General features: G+C 35.9%; 1 protein-coding gene across 3 annotated transcripts in view; it reads left to right on the top strand.

Moving 5' to 3' along the window:
• Positions 1 to 20,419, top strand: part of Itch (itchy E3 ubiquitin protein ligase) — a 143,132-nt gene that overhangs the window by 15,931 nt on the left and 106,782 nt on the right. The window contains exon 3 of one of the 3 annotated variants that reach the window (XM_013150247.2): positions 17,592 to 17,643. The exons of the other annotated variants lie outside the window; for them this stretch is intronic. The gene's annotated coding sequence lies outside the window, so the exon portion shown is untranslated. The remainder of the gene's footprint in view (positions 1 to 17,591; positions 17,644 to 20,419) is intronic. 3 annotated transcript variants of the gene reach the window in all.

The following is a 20,419-nucleotide window of genomic DNA, read 5'->3' as shown; positions in this document are numbered from 1 at the left end:
CCTTTCCCCTTCCTTGCCTTTTTCTCTCTCCTTCATTCCTCCTTCCTTCCTGCCTGCCTGCCTACCTGCCTGCTTACCAGGAGGTTAGTAGCTTTCTTCCGTTGTTCTCTTACTCCGTGATATTTCTGCCTTGCCATAATCCTAAAAGCAATGGAGCCAATTAATTATAGACTAAAACCTCTGAAACCATAAGCTAATATAAATCTTTCCTCCTTGTATTCTCAGGTGTTTTGTCTCAGTGATGGAAATCTGATAAACACATTTTATAAGAATTGATACAAGGGGCTGGGGATTTAGCTCAGCGGCATAAGCGTCTGCCTTGCAAGCAGGCAGTCGTGAGTTCGATCCCTGGTACTTATAAAAACGAAAAAGACAAAAAAAAAAAAAAAAAAAAAAAGAATTGATACAATGTTTTTTCCAGTGCTGGAACTTGAACCCCCAGATTTTTTATTTAGTAAACAAGTGCTGTATGACTGTGCCACATCTCTAGCCTCATTTAATTTCAGTTCTTGTGGTACTAGGGATAGAACCCAGGGGTGCTTTACCACAGAGTTACATCCCCAGCTTTTATTTTTTGAGACAGACTCACAGTAAGTTGCCCAGGCAGGACTGACCTTTTATTCCTCCTGCCATAAATTCCCATTGTACTGGGATTATAGGTGTGTATCACTGCCCCTGGTTTATTTTGAGAGAAGGTTTTTTTTTTTTTAAACTTTTTATCCATACCAGGGATCGAACTCACGACTGCCTCCTTTGCAAGGCAGATGCTTATGCCGCTGAGCTAAATCCCCAGCCCCTGAGAGAAGGTTTTGCTAAATTGCTTGGGCTGGATTTGAATTTGAGATTTTCCTTTCTGTCTCTGGAGTAATTAAGACTACAGATAGGTGCTTCTGTCTCTTCAACCCATTCTCTAGGGTAGGTAGCCTCTTCCCCTTTTACTTCTTCTCCTTCCCTTCTAGCATCAAGCTACAATTCCATTTCTGATAATTTATTTATTTTTTGAGATAAGGTCTCACTATATAGTTCAGGCTGGCCTTGAACTCACTATGTAGCCCAGACTGGCCTTGAACTCAAGTCAATCCTCCTGCTTCAGCTTCCTAGTGCTGGGATTACAGAGATATGCCACCACATTTGGCCTTTTTAAAATGTTTTAAGTGTTACTTTAAAAAAGTAGTTATATAGTAAGATTGACCTTTTGTTGGTTGTACAATTGTATGATTTTAACATGTGTAGATTCTTGTGACCAAAGCTGTATCTAGGAGACAAAAGAGTTCCATCATACCAAAACCTCCTTTGTATTGTATTACAGTGAAAAATCTACTCTCCTACCTTGTAATTTTTTTTTTTTCCACCTCTGAACAGGATTTTGCTTTGTAGTACAGGTTTGGCCTTGCACTCCGAGATCCTCCTGTCTCAGTCTCCCAAACGTTGAGGTGATAGATATGTGCTACCCTACCTGGGTTTCCACCCTCCCTTTTTTTTCCCCCCCTTTTTGAGACTGGGTCTTGCTATGTAAGTTTACTGTATAATCCAGTCAGGCCTAGAGTTTGAAGTGCTCCTTTTGCCTTAGCTTCCTGAATTCTGAAATTACAGAAGTGAGCCACTGACATGGTGGAAACCCCTCTACTCTTAACCAATTAGCTCTCTAGTTTTCCCATCCCTGTGTGTTGTGTTTTCACAACTGTCACAGAAGTGGAATAATGTATATGTACACCACTACCCCCAGGGATGAAGTTCAGAGCCTCTCAGTGCTAGGCAATCCCTTCTACCACTAGCTAGGCTATACTCCCCTACCCTCCATATGTAACCTTTTGAGACTGGATTATTTACTCACCATGCCTTTGAGATTCATCTAAATTGTATTTATCGGCAATTTGTTTCTTTTTATAGTTTGGTGGTATTCTTTTTTGTTGTTTTTGAAGCAGAGTCGTGCTCAAGCACGACTGGTCTTGAATTTACCAAGTAGCCAACGCTGGTATCAAACTCAGGCAATCCTGCTTCAGCCTTCCGAGTGCTGGGATTATAGGTATATATCAAAATGCCTGGTTTTGTGTGGTAATATTCTGATGTATGGTTGTTTCATATTTATTGATCTTTTGAGGAACATTGGGTGTTGTATATTTTTGGTAATTATTAATAGAAGTGCTATAATTATTCGAGTATAGATTTTATTTGGATATTGGACATACTGTATGTTTTTAATTTTTCAAGTCAGGTTTTCTTAATCTTGGCACTGCTGAGTTCTTCGAGTGAGTAATTTTTGTTGTGCAGGACTATGTTTGACAACACCCCTGGCTTTTGGATCCTGGAAGTACCTTTCATTCTTTGGCTATAACAAAAATATTACCAGGTATTACTAATTTCCCAGGTGGCAAAAATAATCCCTGATAAGTCAATGTAATTGTTAAATCACATGGTAAATTTTGTAAGAAACAGGCAAAATATTTTTCAGAGTGACTGTACAATTTTGTATTCCAAAAAACACTACCTTTTTAATGATTATCTGGACTTAAGATGGAAGTACTGTTTGTACTTATGATTTGCCCCCCCCCCCCCTTTTTTTTTTGGTACAGTTCTGTACATCTTGTCAATAGAGCCTCAGTGTCTTTTGTACAGTGTACCTTGTTTATACAGTACTGTAATTTTTTCTAATTGTACTATACAGTACAGAAGTATAGTTTTATGTTTTGTTACACATTATAGTACTGCATGAATTATACAAATCAAAACAGTCATCCAAGTGGAGTTGGAGTTGCCTTAAATCATTTCTTTGTTCTGAATCTTGTAACATACAACTCTTCATTCAGCAACTGATTTACTTAACCTAATTGCAGGAATGGAACCCAGTTAAATGAGCATTGCCTATAGTCTACTATTTTAGGCATTATGTACTAAGCATGTTGTTCAGATAAACACATTATTCATGAAAAGACATATGTCTTCAAACTATGTATTATTTCAGTAATTTCTGATATTGGAGAAAAGTAAGCTACCTGACTATTGGATTTCGAGGCAATGGTCTCAATATTGAAAACATGCAAGGTTTACCTGTTTTGATGCAGAACGGAGTGTTTAGAATACAGTCTGATGAGGGCTATGTATCACATATGATACAGGGAGAACACTGTGGGAAAGGACCAGAAAAATTTATTAGTGTACTTTTTGATTAGGCTCACTTCTAAGGACTGTTTACTTCTAACAGTTCCTCAGGTGATAATAAAACTGGTTCACTTGGAGTTTAATAAATTCTCAGATGTAAACAGACTCTCAGAAGTAATGTTACCTTTGAAACTTTTTTTTTTTTTAAAGAGTAGGAAGAATATATTGAGAGAAAGAAAGCTTCTCTCTGAGAGGGACAGAAGAGGGCCAGAAAAGTAAATTGCCTCTGAAACTTTTGATATATAGAAATATTTCATAGCATATGGGTGCATATATTTTCTTGGGTTATATATAAACTTCTGAGCTACAGGAAACAGTTGAATAATTATCACTTTTTTATGTCTTTTTGAAACAAGGTTTCAGTATGCTGTTTAGATTGGCCTTGAACTCACTATGGAGTTTCAGGCTGGCCTCAGTCTCACAGTGATCCTCCTGCCTCAGCTTCCCAAGTGCTGGGATTACAGGTGTATGCTACCATGCCTGGCAGTTATCACAGTTACTCTTTTTTAAACATTTTATTGGTATACTTTGAGAAGCATAATGATCACATTCATCATAGGAATTTGTACCTGTGCATAATACATCTTTTTTTTTTTTTTTTTTGTCTTTTTCATTTTTATCGGTACTGGGGATTGAACTCACGACCGCCTGCTTGCAAGGCAGGTGCTTATGCCGCCGAGCTAAACCTTCAGTCCACATAATACATCTTTATTCTTTTGTTCTCCAATCCCCTGCTTCCCTTCAATCCCTCTTCCTCTTTCTGCAAAAGCTTTGTTTCCATTTTTTCTTGTTTTTTTTTCTTTCTTTACCCTAATCACCTTCCCTTGTTTTTCCCATGTGAACATTTTCTTCCTATTTCCAATATCCATTGTACATTTTGGTTTCTGTTCTTATCCTTTTGGTTTTTCACATAAGAGAAACAATGTGATATTTAAACATGTATGTCTGATTTATTTCACTTAAGACTGTGGTCTTAAGATGCATCTATTTACCTAGAAAATTTTCAAGTTTATTTTTCTTTATGAATAATATATATATCTCTACATGTTTGTATCCACTCACCTGTTGATGGGCATTTGGGCTGCTTCCAAAAGTATAGCCATTACAAATTGTGCTGCTGTGAACATAGATGTACATGTGTCACTACAGTATGATACTTTTTAAAATTCTCTTAGAAAGATACCACACAGCGGAATAGCTGGGTAAAATGGAACCTCTAATTTTAGTTTTTTTGAGGAATCTCCACACTGATTTCCACAGTGGTTGCCCCAATCTACACTTCCATCAACAGTAGGAGGATTCCTTTTCCTGCATAGCATCGCCAGTGCTTTTATTGGTTGATCTCCTAATAGCCATTCTTTCTGGAGTGTTACTGTTATTCTTAGCTCTTTTTTATATATTTATTTTTGGTTTTATACTCCTTGCTGGTAAGCTCCTTTACTACATATTTTAGATGTCTTTTTATCTTCCAAAGTATTTGCAGAGGCAGATAGAGCAGTGGCTCCATTATTGCTATTTTTACACTGAAGGATATTTGATATTTCCAGTGATTTTTAGAATTGAGCAATTTCATGACTCTGTGACATCCAACTACTAGTATTTTAGCTTTGGTGATCTTTTTCAAGAGCCAGTGAAACTGCAGAAGTGTTTTCATTAACAAGCCAAAATTGTCCATTCAAGACACACAGCTCCCAGCAATGTCACCTGCATGATCAGTGTAACCTAGAAGCATTCATAGAAGCTGCTAAGATGCTATGAAAGGACATGTGATGAAATACAGGAATAGATGCTTTATTGATTTGCTAAAAGTCATATCTGGACTGCATCTGTTTTGCAATCATGAATATTGATGAACACTTTCTAGATCATTGCTATGAGATATCCTGGATTTTCTGAATAGTTTTCATCCTTGTTTTTTTTTAAACATGTGAGTGATCAATATTGCCTGAATCCAATTGATGTGATCTGTTTGTGGTTGCTGAATTTTATTTTAAAATTTGTTGGAGTGCATGTTTTTAACAAAAACAAGTCGTTTGCGCTGAACTATTTTGAACTATGAGGCTAATACAGATTCAAAGTTATTGAAAGGGAAATTAAAATTTTAAATAAAACCTGTCAAGGATGCCCACCAAGATCAGGCAAACATGTCCATATCCAGATAAGCGTGATAACGGATCATTACTTTCTTTGTGTAAGCTTGTCTACAAATGGCCTCAAAATGTAGCTTAAAATGTTTCTTTGTGTTACCCCTGTCTTTACTGCCTTTGTGTAACTGATAGCCTTGCAACAAAACTTAAAATGTAAGGGGACATTTCTTCCTTTGTGTATGTAGCCCGTGCTTTGTATAAGTGATGGCCTTGTAATGTAACCTGAGATGTTTAAACTTTCTTAGCAATCCATAATGTCACCCAACTTTGCAGTGATAATGCACTAAATCTGCCTCAGTACCTCCCCCTCACTTTCTCCATAAAAGCCCTGAACCCTGCCGGGTGAGGCTCTTGACTCTTTGGGAGAGATCACAGTCAGGCCCACTGATGTAATAAACTACCTTCTAACTTCCTTGATGCTCTTTCTTCCCGTGTTCGGTTGTTTTCCATTAACATTATGACCCTTCTTTTTCCTTATACAGTTCTGTATATCTTGTTGATCGAGCCTCAATGCATGTTTTTGATATGGTACAGCTTGTTTGTACAGTAATATAATTTTTTTGATTGTACCGTACAGTACATTATAGTATTGCCTGTAAGAGTTATGCAGATGAAAGCAAAGTCATCAAGTCATCAAGTTGGACCATTTCCTTGTTCTGAATAGTGTACCTACTGTACACTATACATACAATTTTATATATTATATACAATTCATCATTTAGTGACTAAGTCAGTTAACAACCTAATCACAGAAACGTAACTAATCTGTTATTAAACAAGGAGTATATGTATACGAGGATACTCTATCTTTGTCAGCCTATTGCTAGTATTTTCTTATTTTAGCAATTCTAATAAGAGTATCTTCTCATTATGGTAGGTATTCTATATATATGCTTTTTAAATATTTTTTCTTTTTAAAAAAATCATCCTTTTATTTTTTAAAAGTATATCCAGGGAGCAAAACAGTCATATGATGAGTACCTTTAAATATTTTGTCTACGTTGACTAGATAATACCTTGCCACATTTATGTTGTTCTCTAGATAGAGTTTTAATTTTATGAACTGGTAGAAAGTAAGCTATAAGCCAGGTGTGGTGGTGCATACCTGTAACTCCAGCACTTGGGAAGTTGAGGCAGGAGGATCACTGAGTTTGAGGCTAGCCTGGGACTCCATAGTGAGTTCAAGGCCAGCCTGCATTACATAGCAAGACCCTGTCTCAATCCTCCACCCCCAAACAAACAAACAAACAAACACCACCAACAACAAAAAACAAAGAATGTGATAGCTATCATCACCTACAGTTTGGGAAAAAATTTTTTCTTGCCAGCTACTCCTCAAACAGAAGACAAATAATGTAGAATATATGAAGAACTAAAAAAGTTAGACCCCCCCCATAAAAGACTTAGTCAAAAAATGGACAACAGAAATGAATAGACCCTTTTCAGAAGAAGTAGCGGAAAAGGCCAATAAAAACATGAAAAAATATTCCACATTGCTGGCCATCAGAGTGTTACAAATTAAAACGATACTGAGATTCCATCTGACTTCAAAAAGAATAATTTTCATCAAGAAATCAAATAATACACGCTGGTGAGGCTGCGGGGGAAAAAGAAACCCTTCTGCATTGTTGGTGGGTATGTAAACTAATACAGTAAACTAATGAAAACTATTACATTGTAAACTAATACTGTGGAGATCAAGATGGAGATTTCTTAAAAAACTAAAAGTAGAAATTCGTTGCTGAATGTGGTGGCACGTGCCTGTAATCCCAGCACTTGAGAGGCAGAGGCAGGAGAATTGCTGTGAATTTGAGGCCAGCCTCGGCCACATAGTGAGTTCAAGATCAGCTTGAATCTACTTGGCAAGATCTGTCTCAAAAAAAAAAAAAAAAATTTTCCATTGGACTCAGCTATTCCTGTTTAGAGTTAGACACATCTTATAGTGATCCATGCCCATGTTTATAGCAGTATGATTTGTAATAGCTAAATCTTAGAAATAGTCTGTATGAGCATTAACAGATAACAGATAAAGAAAATGTGCTATTTATACATGTGAAGTACTATTGCATAAGGATAAATTTGAGTTATTTGTAGGAAAATGCTTGCACCTTGAGAGCATAATATTAAGTGAAATAAATTAGGCACACACACACCCAACTCTTATTCAAAGTATAAATAATTTCAGAAGCAAAATAAAAGATAGATAAGAAATAGAGAGGTAGATCTTTTGCAAATGAGAGAAGGCATCCAGGGATAGTGAGAAAGCAGAGGGGCTAGAGTAGAGGAAGAGGAAAGGAAGTAAATATAATTAAGATGTGTTAGTATATGTGCCGTCTCCCCAGAATGAATGTAATCATTGTATATTGCAAACATGTACAAATAAAAATAAGAAAATGGAAATAATATAGAAAAAAGTATAATCGTATCATAATTTTTTCATACTTGTTTTTTTTTTGGGCAATATATTAGAGCTAACTTTTTGTTTTGTTGGTACTAGGTATTAAACACAAGGTCTTACGTGTGCTAGACAAGTACTCTGCCCCTGAGCTTTACCCTCAGCCTTTTTTTATTAATTATTTTTAAGCTCACTGAATAATGAGATTCGACTTGAACTTGTGATCCTCCTTTCTCAGCCTTCCAAGTAACTGAGATTACAGACAGGAACCACCATGTTCATCCAAAGACTTACTAATTATCTGTAAAAGAGGATAATTTTACAAACCGATAATAGGAGACAACTGTTTAACACTTACTAGGCTTAAGATTGTCTTTAGCACTTTACAAGTAATTGAGTCTTTAAAATAAAACTTAAAAAAAAACTAAATTAAAAATTAAATTATGTACATTTTGCACATGAAGACAATGTGGTTCGGAAAAATTTAATAATTTACTGAAGTTCACAGCATAGCAGTACTGGATTATGTACCTAGATATGTGTACTTCAAAGTCTTTACACATACTTACCCTGTTATGTTTCCTGTAATATATGAAAGTGATTTTTTTCAATGTTGAGGATTAAATGTAGGGCCTTTTCACTGAGTTACACCTCCAGGCCTTTTAAAATTGTTTAGATGTTCTCACAACATTGCTGAGTTGTCCAGCCTTGGCTAAAACTCTAGGTCCTTCTGCCTCAGTCTTCTAGTGAGTGTGCTGAGATTAACAAGTGTGTGCCACCATACCTGGCTTTTTGTTGATTTTGTTTTCAAGTTTTTCTTTGTTTTCCTTTGGCATCACTTCTCATGATAGACGTTTTTCATATTGTCTATTAATATACTTGAGAGTAGAAGGGTAAAAATCTGAATGTATGTATGGGAATTTTGTCATTTAACTTAATTTTGTCATATGTTCCCTTAATTAGTTTTCCAACTTTTAGCTATGCCTAGTAGCTTCCATTACAGAAATGCTAATTGAGAGCCTCCCTATTATGCAGGGTTATCTGGTGGACTATTTGGGAAGTGTCCATGACAAGATTTGTCTTAATACCTACTTAAGACCTGGCCACAGGGGCTGGGGATTTTGCTCAGCGGCATAAGCGCCTGCATTGCAAGCGCGTGGTCTTGAGTTCAATCCCCGGTACCGATTAAAAAAAAAAAAAAAAAAAAAAAAGACGTGGCTACAGTGGGCTGAGAGCCAACCTAGTAGAAAATTTGGTGAATTTTGTCATTCAGTTTGCATATATTCCCTTAATTTCCTTGTTCGTTCATTCGTTTATTTATGAGGTAAGAGTTTTGTTATAGAGTTCAGACTGATTATGAACACACTATATAGCCCAGGCTGGCCTCAATCTCAGGCAGTCTTCCTGCCTCAACCTTGAATACTGTGATTACTGGCATGCATCACCTCGCCTGGCTAATTTCCCTATTTTTGACACTGTTGTCCAGCTTTTAGCTATGCATAGTTACCTTCCATCCCAGAGATGCTCTCTTTTTCCTTTTGCAGAAGAAAAAATAATTTGAGCCTTCTGGTGTGAAATTAGATGTTAAGCAGCTTTCAGCCAATCATGTTAATGTGTCTGAATTTGACTTCTTCCAGAATTATCTGTTGTCTCACTTGAGAAAGTGAAACAATTCATGTAAACCATCTTGGTTCTTCACTTTTCAGTATACCAGCATAGCAGTCAGCTTTCTTGGATGTGCTTTCAATTAGCATTGGCCTATCTACTTTCTAGTTCCTTGAAGTTGTGCTTGCTATTGTCTCTACATCTGTTTTTCTTGACTTTTATTATTTTAAACATTTTTTGAAAATTCTTTTCCTAGAGTTTAGAGGGACTATGAAAGGAGACTCTGAGGCATATGTTTAATCTGTTTTTTTTTTTTTTTGGCAGAAGTCCTTGTCTCACAGTTCTTTTTCTTTTCTATTTCATTATGTATTTTTGCATTTCTTTGGATTGATAAGTGTTTTAATTAATTTCTCCCCATACTACTTGAAATATATATAGTTTTAAAAAATGCTTAGTTTTGAAAATTTAACTTGAACATAAAATTTACAAAATAAATCATTATCCTTGCCTTGTCTTGAGCAATTTGAGGATCTTAGAACAGTTAACTCTAGTCACCCTTTCATGTTTTTGTTAAATAAAAATGCTATGAGGCCCTTGTTTTACTAAACTCCTGCACCTATAGCCAAGCAGACCAGTACAGATCAAAATAGAATGGCTTATACTAAATTCTGTGTTACCAAACTGAAAGGGAATCTTTATCCGATCTTTTGGGGGTTCCAAAGAGTTAGTAAGCAAATTTCTTGTTAGCTTTCTCTTTCTGTTATTGTAACAAATACTTGAACTAAATCAACTTATGAAGAGAAAAGTTTACTTTGGCTCAAATTTGAAAGTTTCATTGTATGACCAGGTGAGACCCATCCCTTTTAGGCTTCTGGTGGGAATCATGTGTAGAGATCATGGAGACTGCATTTGGGACAGGAAAGAAAAGGAAAGGACTGGGGTCCACATTTCCCTTGGGAGGTGTATAAATAAATATATATATATATATATATCTCTAATGAGCTAAAATCTCCCATTAGGCCCTTCCTCTTTATCTTAAAGTTTCCACTGTCTCTCAGTAGTGCCAAACCGGGCACTAAACTTTTATCACATGGACCTTTCTAGTGATATTTAATATCTAAACTGTATAGTACTTCTCAAAAAGTAATTGTTAAGTATTGTTAATTATTTTCTATTGTTTTTAATTTTCTATTTTTCTGTTGCCTTGACTACATCATAACAAAGAAGTAACTGTACAATGATTGCTTATTCTTTGGTTTTACTTTCTTACGGCTTTTTCTACCTTTAACACTAATCTCTCCTCAATTCATAATACTTGTGTTTTATGAAGTACAACAATGAAATAAAGCAGATTGAAGTCTTTAAAACTAAGTTTGTTATGATTTTATTTTGACTGCTATTTTTTCAGTATTTTAGTTTTTATATTTTTTGATCCCTAACTTAATATTTTGGGTACGTGTTTTGTTGTCGTTGTTGTTTGTATGTTTTTTGCTTTTTTTTGGAAACAGGATCTTGCTATGTATAGTTTGGTCTGATCTTGAACTCATGGTGGTCCTTGTGCCTCTGCTGCCCAAAGTGCTGGGATTACAAGCACACACCACCATGCCCAGCTTGGTTTTTTATTTTATTTTAATTTTTTTATTTTAAAGAGAATAAAACCAAACAAAATAAGACAGAATAAAGCCAATTAAAAAAAAAAAAAACAGCGTGACACAAGACTTTTTTTTTTTTTTTGTCTTTTTCATTTTTATCGGTACTGGGGATCGAACTCACGACTGCCTGCTTGCAAGGCAGGTACTTATGCCGCTGAGCTAAACCCTCAGCCCCTGACGCAAGACTTTAAAACAATATGAAATCAACAATGGTTACCATAATGCGTCTTGCTGTCTTCAAAATAGCTGCAGATACCTTTAGATACAGTAGAAATCAAACAAAACAGAACAGAATACAACCAATAAAAACAAAACAATGAATGCAATAAAGGACTTCAAAACAAGATAAGAGTTAAATCCAAGATGGCTACTATAATATATCTTTTTATCTTTGAAATAGCTGCCCTTGCCATTGAATATAATAAAAACAAACAAAACAAAACAGAATAAAACTCAACCCAACAAAACAAGAAAGTGATACAGGACTTTATGAGATTTGGGAGATGTGTAAAATGTAGCAAAACAGTGCAAAATTTTGTAGAAAAGTACCACTTGAGTAAGGTGAGCCAATAATCAGTTTAATGACAATGTAGTATCATTTCCATGAAACACCCAAAAAGAGGCAAAAAGCATTTGTCATTGGGTAGGTTCCTTATTAAAGTTGTAAGAAAAGAAATATACCCATTAAGCCAATAGGTAGTAGTGATTCTGTTAGTAACAGTGAAAATCATCCTACATAATAACCTTCCTTTCTTGTCTCTCACACAAGCTAGAAAGGTTTTCAAAGGTAAGTGTAGGTTAATTTTTTTTCTTTATGCCTTGTATTATATTACAGCATTGTAATCATTTATTGTATGAGTATTTGTGACTTGTTGAACAAATCATCTGAGTTCCATTATTTCTTATGGGGAAATTCACTTTGATATACAAATGCTTTGGATTATGAACATGTTTTGAAAATAAATTATGCAAAACCAATGGATAGATTTAATGCAATTTCAATCAGAATACTAGAAGCATTCCTTAGTGATCTAGAGAAAACAGTCCAAAAATTCATATAGAAACCCAGAATGCCAAAAGCAATTCTTGGTAACAATAGCAAAGTAGGAAGCATCTGTAATTCCAGATTTGCAGCTGTATTATAAAACTACAGTAATAAAAACAGTGTGCTCCTGACACAAAAACAGAAATGTGGATCAGTGGATCAGAATAGGGGAAGGAGAGACAACTCCAGACGTACTCAGATGTTTGATCTTTGACAAAAGGGCCAAAAACATACAATAGAGAAATGATATCCTCTTTAATAAATGGTATTGGGGAAATTTGGATAGCTGTATGCAGAACATTGAATCTAAAACCATATGTACTACACTAAAATCAAAACAGATCAAAGATCTAAAGGTTAAAATAGAAACACAAAGGGAATGCATGGTTGTGGCTGGCGACCCCAGAGGCCTCTGCAAAGAGACATGGTGGCAGAGGGGAGTGACAGACACTACTCTGGCTGGCAGTGAGTGCAGAGGACTCCTCCCACAGGAGAGAGTGATTGACTGGGAGCCATTTTGGAATTGGACCAGATAAGACTGGAACCAGAACTACTGTCAGCTTCCTCCAGCAACTCCTAGCTGGGCGCAGACTGGTAGAAATTGCTGGGACTGAGCCCTGTCTCCACATACATTTCAGTTGCGTGTTGGAGGTTCCCCACTGGTAGCCAGCTTGGTCTGGAGGCAGTGGGTAGCCCCATCTCTACACACACTCCAGGAGATGTTGTGGAGGATTTCCATTAGTTACCAGCCCAGGTCCGCAGGTGGCAGCCAGCCCTTCCCCTGCACACACTCCAGTGGCCATTGTGGAGGCTTTCTGCCAGTGACCAGCTCAGTCCAGAGGCGGCGCCTGGCCCAGCAGTGCACTGTGTGCACTCTGGCAGCCGTTGTGAAAGATCCTTGCAGGCAGATAACCAGCTAAGAGGCCTTGGCCACCCTTGCCTCTGTGCACTCCACCAGCCGTTGAGGAACCATTGAAGACTGGGAAAAGTAGCAGACTGCTCTGCACTAGAGCACCCAATGGCCACCATCAGATACCTGTAGCTAGCACTGCTCTGGCTAGAACCGCCAGTCTCATTTCAGAGAAATTGTAGCCAATGCAGGAAGTGCCTGAGAGACCTCACTACCCACTTGTCCAGAAGAACACCAGGATATATTAAGACAAAGAAGCAAAAGGCAGTCTCTGATTTCTACCCCAAGGAGAGCAAGTCCAGGAGATGTAAACATGGAAGAGATCGGGAGTCACACATCTGAAATTTCTGAAGTAATGGCAACTGAAGTTAAGAAACAACTTCATAAGACTATAAAAGAAATTAGGACACAATATCTCAGGAAAGAAATTTAAAAAAAATGTCTCAAGGAGGAATGGAAAACATAAAGAATTGCTAAGCACCTCTAAAGACATAGATTAAAAAGTGGAGAAGCAGAAGAAAATGAGGGAAACCGAATGAACAATATAAAAAAGATTTAGAATACATGAAACAGATTTAAAGAGATATCCAGGAAATTAAAAACTCCCTTGAAAGCTGGCAAAACCACTTGAAAGAAACTGAAGATAGTCTTTCAAACCTTGAAGACAGGTATGCAGCTTGTGATAATGAAAGGAAAGATCTCTTAAAAATTAACAAAGAACCAGGAAGTAACAATTCAACGGATGCAAGACAACCCAGAGAAACATAGCTTAAGAAAAATAGGTGTGAGTGAAAAAGCAGGGGTCAACACAAATGACATTAAAAGTCTATTTACAGAAATAATATCAGAAAACATCCCATGCATGGGAAAAGGAAGTAACATTCAGATAAGTGAGGCATATAGCACACCAGCTAGCCATAACCAAAATAAATATACACCCAGACATACAATAATCAAGATCCCAGAAATTCAACACAACAACATAATATTAAAAGCTGCGAGAGAAAAGAGCAATTACCTATAAAGGAAAACTGATCAGAATCATGACAGACTTCTCAACACAAACCATCAAGTCAAGAAGAGTTTGAAGTATTTCAAGTCCTGGATGAAAACAGTTTCCAACCCAGATTGATGTACTCTGCAAAACTATCTTTCAAAATTAATGGAGAAACAAGATACTTTCATGACAAAGAACAACTGAAGGAATTCATGACCACCAAACCAACCCTACAGAAAATACTGAAGGATATTCTAGGGAGAAATAAAAAAAAAAAAAAAACAAAAAACAAAAAAGCAGTCCTAGGAACAGTAGCAGAGGGGCATCACTAAGCAGCAGAAAAGTCGGCAGCCAACGGTAGGAAAATAGCATGGCAGGGATGAAGCAATGCATGTTAGCCATCACTATTAATGTAGATGGCTTCAATTCACGAATAAAAAGAAACAGAGTAGATCAGAAGATAGGACCTATCAATATGCTTTATACAAGAAATACATTTAACTCACAAGGAGGTTCATAGATTGAAAATCTAAGCAGAGAAAACAATGCTGTATGTGACAGAGAACCAGAAAGAAGTAGGGGTGCCTGCCCGACAGCTGCAGAGAGGACAACAAAGATAATGGCATTTTTGTACAATGGAAAACTACTCCGCAATAGAGAAAGATAACCTTGAGGTATACAACTTGAGATCATGTTCATGGATGAAATGGTTCAGAGTCAGATGGGTGATTAATATGTTGTCTCCCTAGTATAAAAAACTAAAGGAGTTAGTGGGACTCAAAATGCACAATAGATATTGTAAAAGCAAAAGAGAAGGAAGTGTCTAAAAAGGAAGGCAGTGCCCATTGTTAACCTAACATCAGTATTTGAATCCTGTATTGGTTTCCTTGTTCTGTTTAGTTTGGTTTTGTTTTAGTTTGTCTAATTTTACTATATTTGATGACATCAAAGCTATTTCAAAGATAACAAAATATATTGTGGTAGCCATTATTGATTTCCTATTATCTTGTTTTGAAGCCCTGTATTGCTTTCATTGTTTTGTTTTGTTTGCTTGCATTATGTCTGATGGTATAGGCAATTACTTTAAAGATAACAAGAGGCATTAAGGTAGCCACTGTTGTTTTACTATTGTCTTGAAGTCCTATATTGCTTCCATTATCTTGTTTATATTGGTTTTATTCTGTACTATTTTGTTTGATTTTATTATGCCTGATGGTATGGGCAGTTACTTTGAAGATAACAAGAGGCATTATGGTATCCATTATTGATTTCCTTTTATCTTGTTTTAAAAGAAGTCATGTACCATGTTCATTATTTTGTTTTGATTGACTCTGTTCTAGTTTGGTTTGGTTTGGTTTTATTCTCTCCAAAAAAACTAAACACAGTCTGCTGGAAGATAAAATAGGAAAACTGTTGAAAACATAGATGTAGGCAAAGACTTTAACAGAGCCCCAGTGGCAAAAAAATAAAATAAAATAAAAAAATCAGTAATCAAATGGAATCATACCAAATTAAAAACCTTCATATATCAAAGGAAACAACTGAGTAAAAAGACAACCTACATGAGAAAAACAAATTTATTTTTGTTTTTATTTTTAAAAAATTAAGATAAAAGAAGACATAAAACACAGGTCAGAACAGAACAATTTGGGCAACATAGTGTTTCACCACAAGACAACTCGACATAACTGTAGTTACCATAGTGTCTCTTTCCTTGAAATATTTGAGTATACCTTCATATACTATAGTGTCAAACATAACAAAACAGTGTAAAAACCATTGAAGAGAATGACAGTATTACAGGGTATTCAGAACCAACTAACAGAAAATGAACAATGGTTACTATATTATCTCCTTGCCTATAAAAAATTTTGTTTATATTATCACATATAATAAAATCCAATAAGATACAACATGATAAAACCGATGGAGACAGAAGAACAAAACCTTGGTGGGACTTCAAAACAAAATGGTATTATATCATCACTAGCTATTATAATGTCCTGTTTTCTTCAACCTAGCTGTTCATACCATCACAGACAATAAAATCAAACAACCCAGAATAAAACCATTCCAACTGATGAATGAAAACATTATAAGGCTTCCAAGCAATATAATGGGTAATCATGATTACCATGTACTTTTATGTATTCTTACCATTTCTTACACTAAGGAAACTATTGAGTATTTATACATGTGAGTTTGATTTATTTGAGTGTGGTCTCAAGCTGTATCCATTTATTTATAAATATCTCAATGTGATCATTCTTTATAGCTGAGTAGTACTCCATTGTATAAAAATACCACATCTTTTTATTTATTCCTCAGTTGATGGACACTTAGGTTGTATCCAGAATCTGGCTATTACAAATTGTGCTGCCAGGGGCTGGGGATTTAGCTCAGCAGCATAAGCGCCTGCCTTGCAAGCAGGCAGTCATGAGTTCGATCCCTGATAACGATAAAAATGAAAAAGACAAAAAAAAAATTGTGCTGCTATAAACATGGGTGTACATATATCACTGTGGTATGATGTTTTTAGTTCTGGGAATATGCCTAAAAGTAGAATAGCTGGGTCAAATGGAACTTCCAATCCCAGCTTTTTGAGAAATCTCCAGACTGACCTCCACAATGGTTGCACCAGTCTATACTCCTACCAACAGTGCAGGAGAGTTCCTTTTACCCCACAGCCTCTCCAGCATTTGTTTTTGGTGGTTTTCTTGATCCTGGCCATTCTTTCAGGAGTGAGATGGAATCTCAGTGTGGTTTTAATTTGCATTTCTCTAATGAGTAATGATGATGAACATCTTTTCATGTATTTATTTGCCATTTGTATTTCTTCATCTGAGAAGTGTGCATTCATCTCAGATGCCCATTTTTGGATTGGATCTTTGAATTTTGGGGGTCTCGTTTTTTAAAAATTCTTTATATGTTTTAGACAGAAGTGCTTTGTTTGAGGGACAGTTCACTAAGATTTTTTCCCAGTTTGTGGGTTTTCTTTTCACTATGCTGGAGATTTCTTTTGACATGCAGAAACTTTTTAATAAGAGGTGATCCAGTTATTGATTCTGGGAAGTATTTCCTGTGTGGTTTGATTCCTGTTCATAAATTCTGTACCTACCCCTATGTCTTCAAGGTTTTTACCCAATTTGTCTTCCAATAGATTTAGTGTTTCTGTTTTAATATTTAGATCTTTGATCCATTTAGATTTTAATTTAGTACATGTTGATAGGCTTGGGTCTAGTTTTAGTTTTCGGCCAGATTTTCCAACACCTTTTGTTAAAGAGACTATCATTCTTCCAGTGAGCATGTTTGACCCCTTTATCAAAGATAGGTGGTTGAGTGTGTTTGTAGTTGTAGTTATATCTTCTAATCTATTCTACTGATCTTCGGTTTATTTATTTATTTTTTTGGTCTTTTTAAGACAGGGTCTTGCTATGCAGTTCAGGCTGGCCTTGAGCTCACTTTGTAGCCCAGGCTGGTCTCAAACTCACAATGATCTTCCTGCCTTAGCCTCCTGAGTGCTGGGATTACAGGCTGAGCCACCACGCCCAGCTTCGGCTCTGTTTTGATTTCAGTACCATGTTGATTTTACTACAGTTGCTTTGTAGTATAACTTCAAGTCAGGGATTGTGATGCCTCCTGCTTTGTCTTTGCTGCTTAAAACTGTCTTTGCTATTCTAGGTCTCTTCTGGTTCCAGATGAATTTTAGGAGTGATTTCTCTAGATCTATGAGGTATGTTGATGGTATTTTTGTTGGGATTGCATTGAATCTGTATAACAGTTTTGGGAGAATGGCTATTTTCACAATATTTATTCTTCCTATCCATGAGCAAGGGATGTCTTTCCATTTTCTGAGATCCTCTTCAATTTTTTTTCAGTGTATTATAATTTTCCCTATATGGATCTTTCACTTTTGTGAGAATAATTCCTAAGTATTTTATTTTTTTGGTTACTAATGTGAAGGCTGTGGCTTCTCTTATTTCTCTGTGATTTTGTTAGTGTATAGAAATGCTATTGATTTTTGAGTATTTATTTTGTATCCAGCTACATTGCTGAATTTATTTATTATATCTAGGAGTCTTTCAAGGAAGTTTTGGGGGTCTTCTATGTAGAGAATCATGTCATCCATAAATAATGATAATTTAACTTCTTTTTCTATGTTTACCCCTTTTATTTCTCTCTATTGTCTACTTGCTCAGGCTAGTATTTCCAGTACTATGTTAAATAGTGGTGATAAGGGACATCCTTGTCTTGTGCCTTATTTTAAGGTAAAGGCCTTCAGTTTTGGGCCATTTAGTATGAGACTGGCTATTGGTTTGTCATAGATGGCCTTTATCATATTGAGGTAAAGACCATCTATTGCAGTTTTCTATAAGGTTCTTATCATGTTGGACCTCATCAAAAGCTTTTTCTGCATTATAGAAATGATCATGTGATTCTTACTTTTGGCTTTTTGATATGGTGGATTACATTTATTGATTTACGTACGTTGAATCATTCCTGCATGCCTGGGATGAATCCTACTTGGTTATGGTGTATAATCTCCTTGATGATTTGCTGTATCCTGTTTGCCAATATTTTATTGAGGATTTTTGTATCTGTGTTCATTAGGGAGATTGGTCTATAGTTCTCTTTTTTAATTGGGTCTTTCTCAGATTTTGGTACTAGAGTAACATTTGCTTCCCGGATTGACTTAGGAAGGATTGCTTCCCTTTCAATTTCATTGAATAGTTTGAGGAGTGTCGGCATTAAGTCTCTGTATTTCCTGTAGAATTCCACAATGAATCCGTCTCGGCCTGGGCTCTTCTTTGTAGGTAAGGACTTAATTACATTTTAAATTTCATTAATAGAAATTGGATTATTCAGTGGTTTTACATCTTCTTTGGTACTTCATATGTTTCTAGGAATCTGTCTATTTCTTCTGTGTTATCAAACCTATGAGAGTAGAGGTTTTCAAAATAGGTGTTGATGATCTTCTGTATTTCTACAGAGTCTTTAGTGATTTCGCCTTTTTTATTGCTTATTGCATGAATTTGAGCTTTTTCTTCCCTTTTTTTAAAATGAGGTTGGCTAGGAGCTTACCAATTTTATTTATTCTTTCAAAGAACCAACTCTTTGATTCATTGATTCTTTGGATTGTTTTCTTAGTCTCTATTGCATTAATTTCTGCTCTGATTTTTATAATTTTCTCCCGTCTTTGGCTTTGGGCTTGACTTGTTCTTCTTTTTCTGGATGTTTGAGGTGTAGCATCAGGTTATTTGTTTGTGTTCGTTCTGTTTTTCTGATGTGGGAACTCAGTGTAATAAATTTTCTTCTGAGGACAGCTTTCATTGCATCCCACAGATTCCAGTAAGTTGTATTTGTTTTTTTGTTTGCTTGTAGGTATTGTTTAATTTCTTCTTTAATTTCTCATGTCATCCACTGATTACTCAAGAGTGTGTTATTCAGTTTCCACGTGTTTGTGGGATTTTTGCATATTTATCATTAATTTCTAATTTCATGGTGCTATAATCTGATAACATGCAAGGGATAATTTCAACTCTTGCATTTATTTAAATATGTTCTGTGGGCTGGTATATGTTCTATTTTAGAGAATACTACTGCTGAGTACTGCTCAGAAGAATGTGTGTTCTGCTTTTGTTGGATGGAACACTCTGTATATGTCTATCAAGTCCATTTGTTCATAGGAATGATTCAGTTCTGTTATTTCTTTGCTGATTTTCTGTCAGGTTGATTTGTCCCTCGATGTCAGTAGTGTGTTAAGGTCTCCTGATATAATTATGTTATTGCTAATTTGGTTTTTCATTTCTATTAATACTTGCTTTATATAACTGGGTGCTCTTGAATTTGGTGCATATATGTTTAAGATTGTTATCTCTTCCTCTTGAAGTTTTCCCCTAACAAGTATGTAATGACCTTCTTTATCTCTTCTGATCATTCTTGGTTTGAAGTTCACATTGCCTGCAAACAGAATAGCTACCCTCACTTTTTTGGGGGTTCCTGTTGCATGAAGTATTGTTTTACATCCTTTGCCTTTCAGTCTGTGAGTATCCTTTTGAGTTAGATGGGTTTCTTGTAGACAGCAAATGGCTGGATCTTGTTTCTTGATCCATTCTGACGGTCTGTTTCTTTTAATTGGTGCATTGAGACCAGTTACATTAATGGTTACAACTATTATATATTGGTTTATTGTTGACATGTTATTTTTCTGCTGTTGCATCTTTATCTTTTCGTTCTGTTTAATTGTCTGCTTTGCTTAGTGGTTTTTTCCTAAGTGTATCTAAACTATCTTTCAGTATTCCGTGGCAGGATTGCCTTGGTGATCATGAAGTTCTTCAGCTGTTCTTTGTCATGGAAGTATCTTATTTCTCCATCAATTTTATTTTATTTTATTTTTTTGTCTTTTTTGTTTTTATCGGTACCAGGGAGCGAACTCACGATTGCATGCTTGCAAGGCAGGCACTTATGCCGCTGAGCTAAATCCCCAGCCCCCTCTCCATCAATTTCGA

The sequence above is a fragment of the Cavia porcellus genome, unplaced genomic scaffold, assembly GCF_034190915.1.
Source record: "Cavia porcellus strain 051 isolate PalLab524CR breed Dunkin Hartley unplaced genomic scaffold, mCavPor4.1 scaffold_5, whole genome shotgun sequence".
Classification (NCBI taxonomy): domain Eukaryota; kingdom Metazoa; phylum Chordata; class Mammalia; order Rodentia; family Caviidae; genus Cavia; species Cavia porcellus.
The sequence above is the reverse complement of the archived record's forward strand: the minus strand, read 5'-3'. Positions and strand labels throughout refer to the sequence as shown.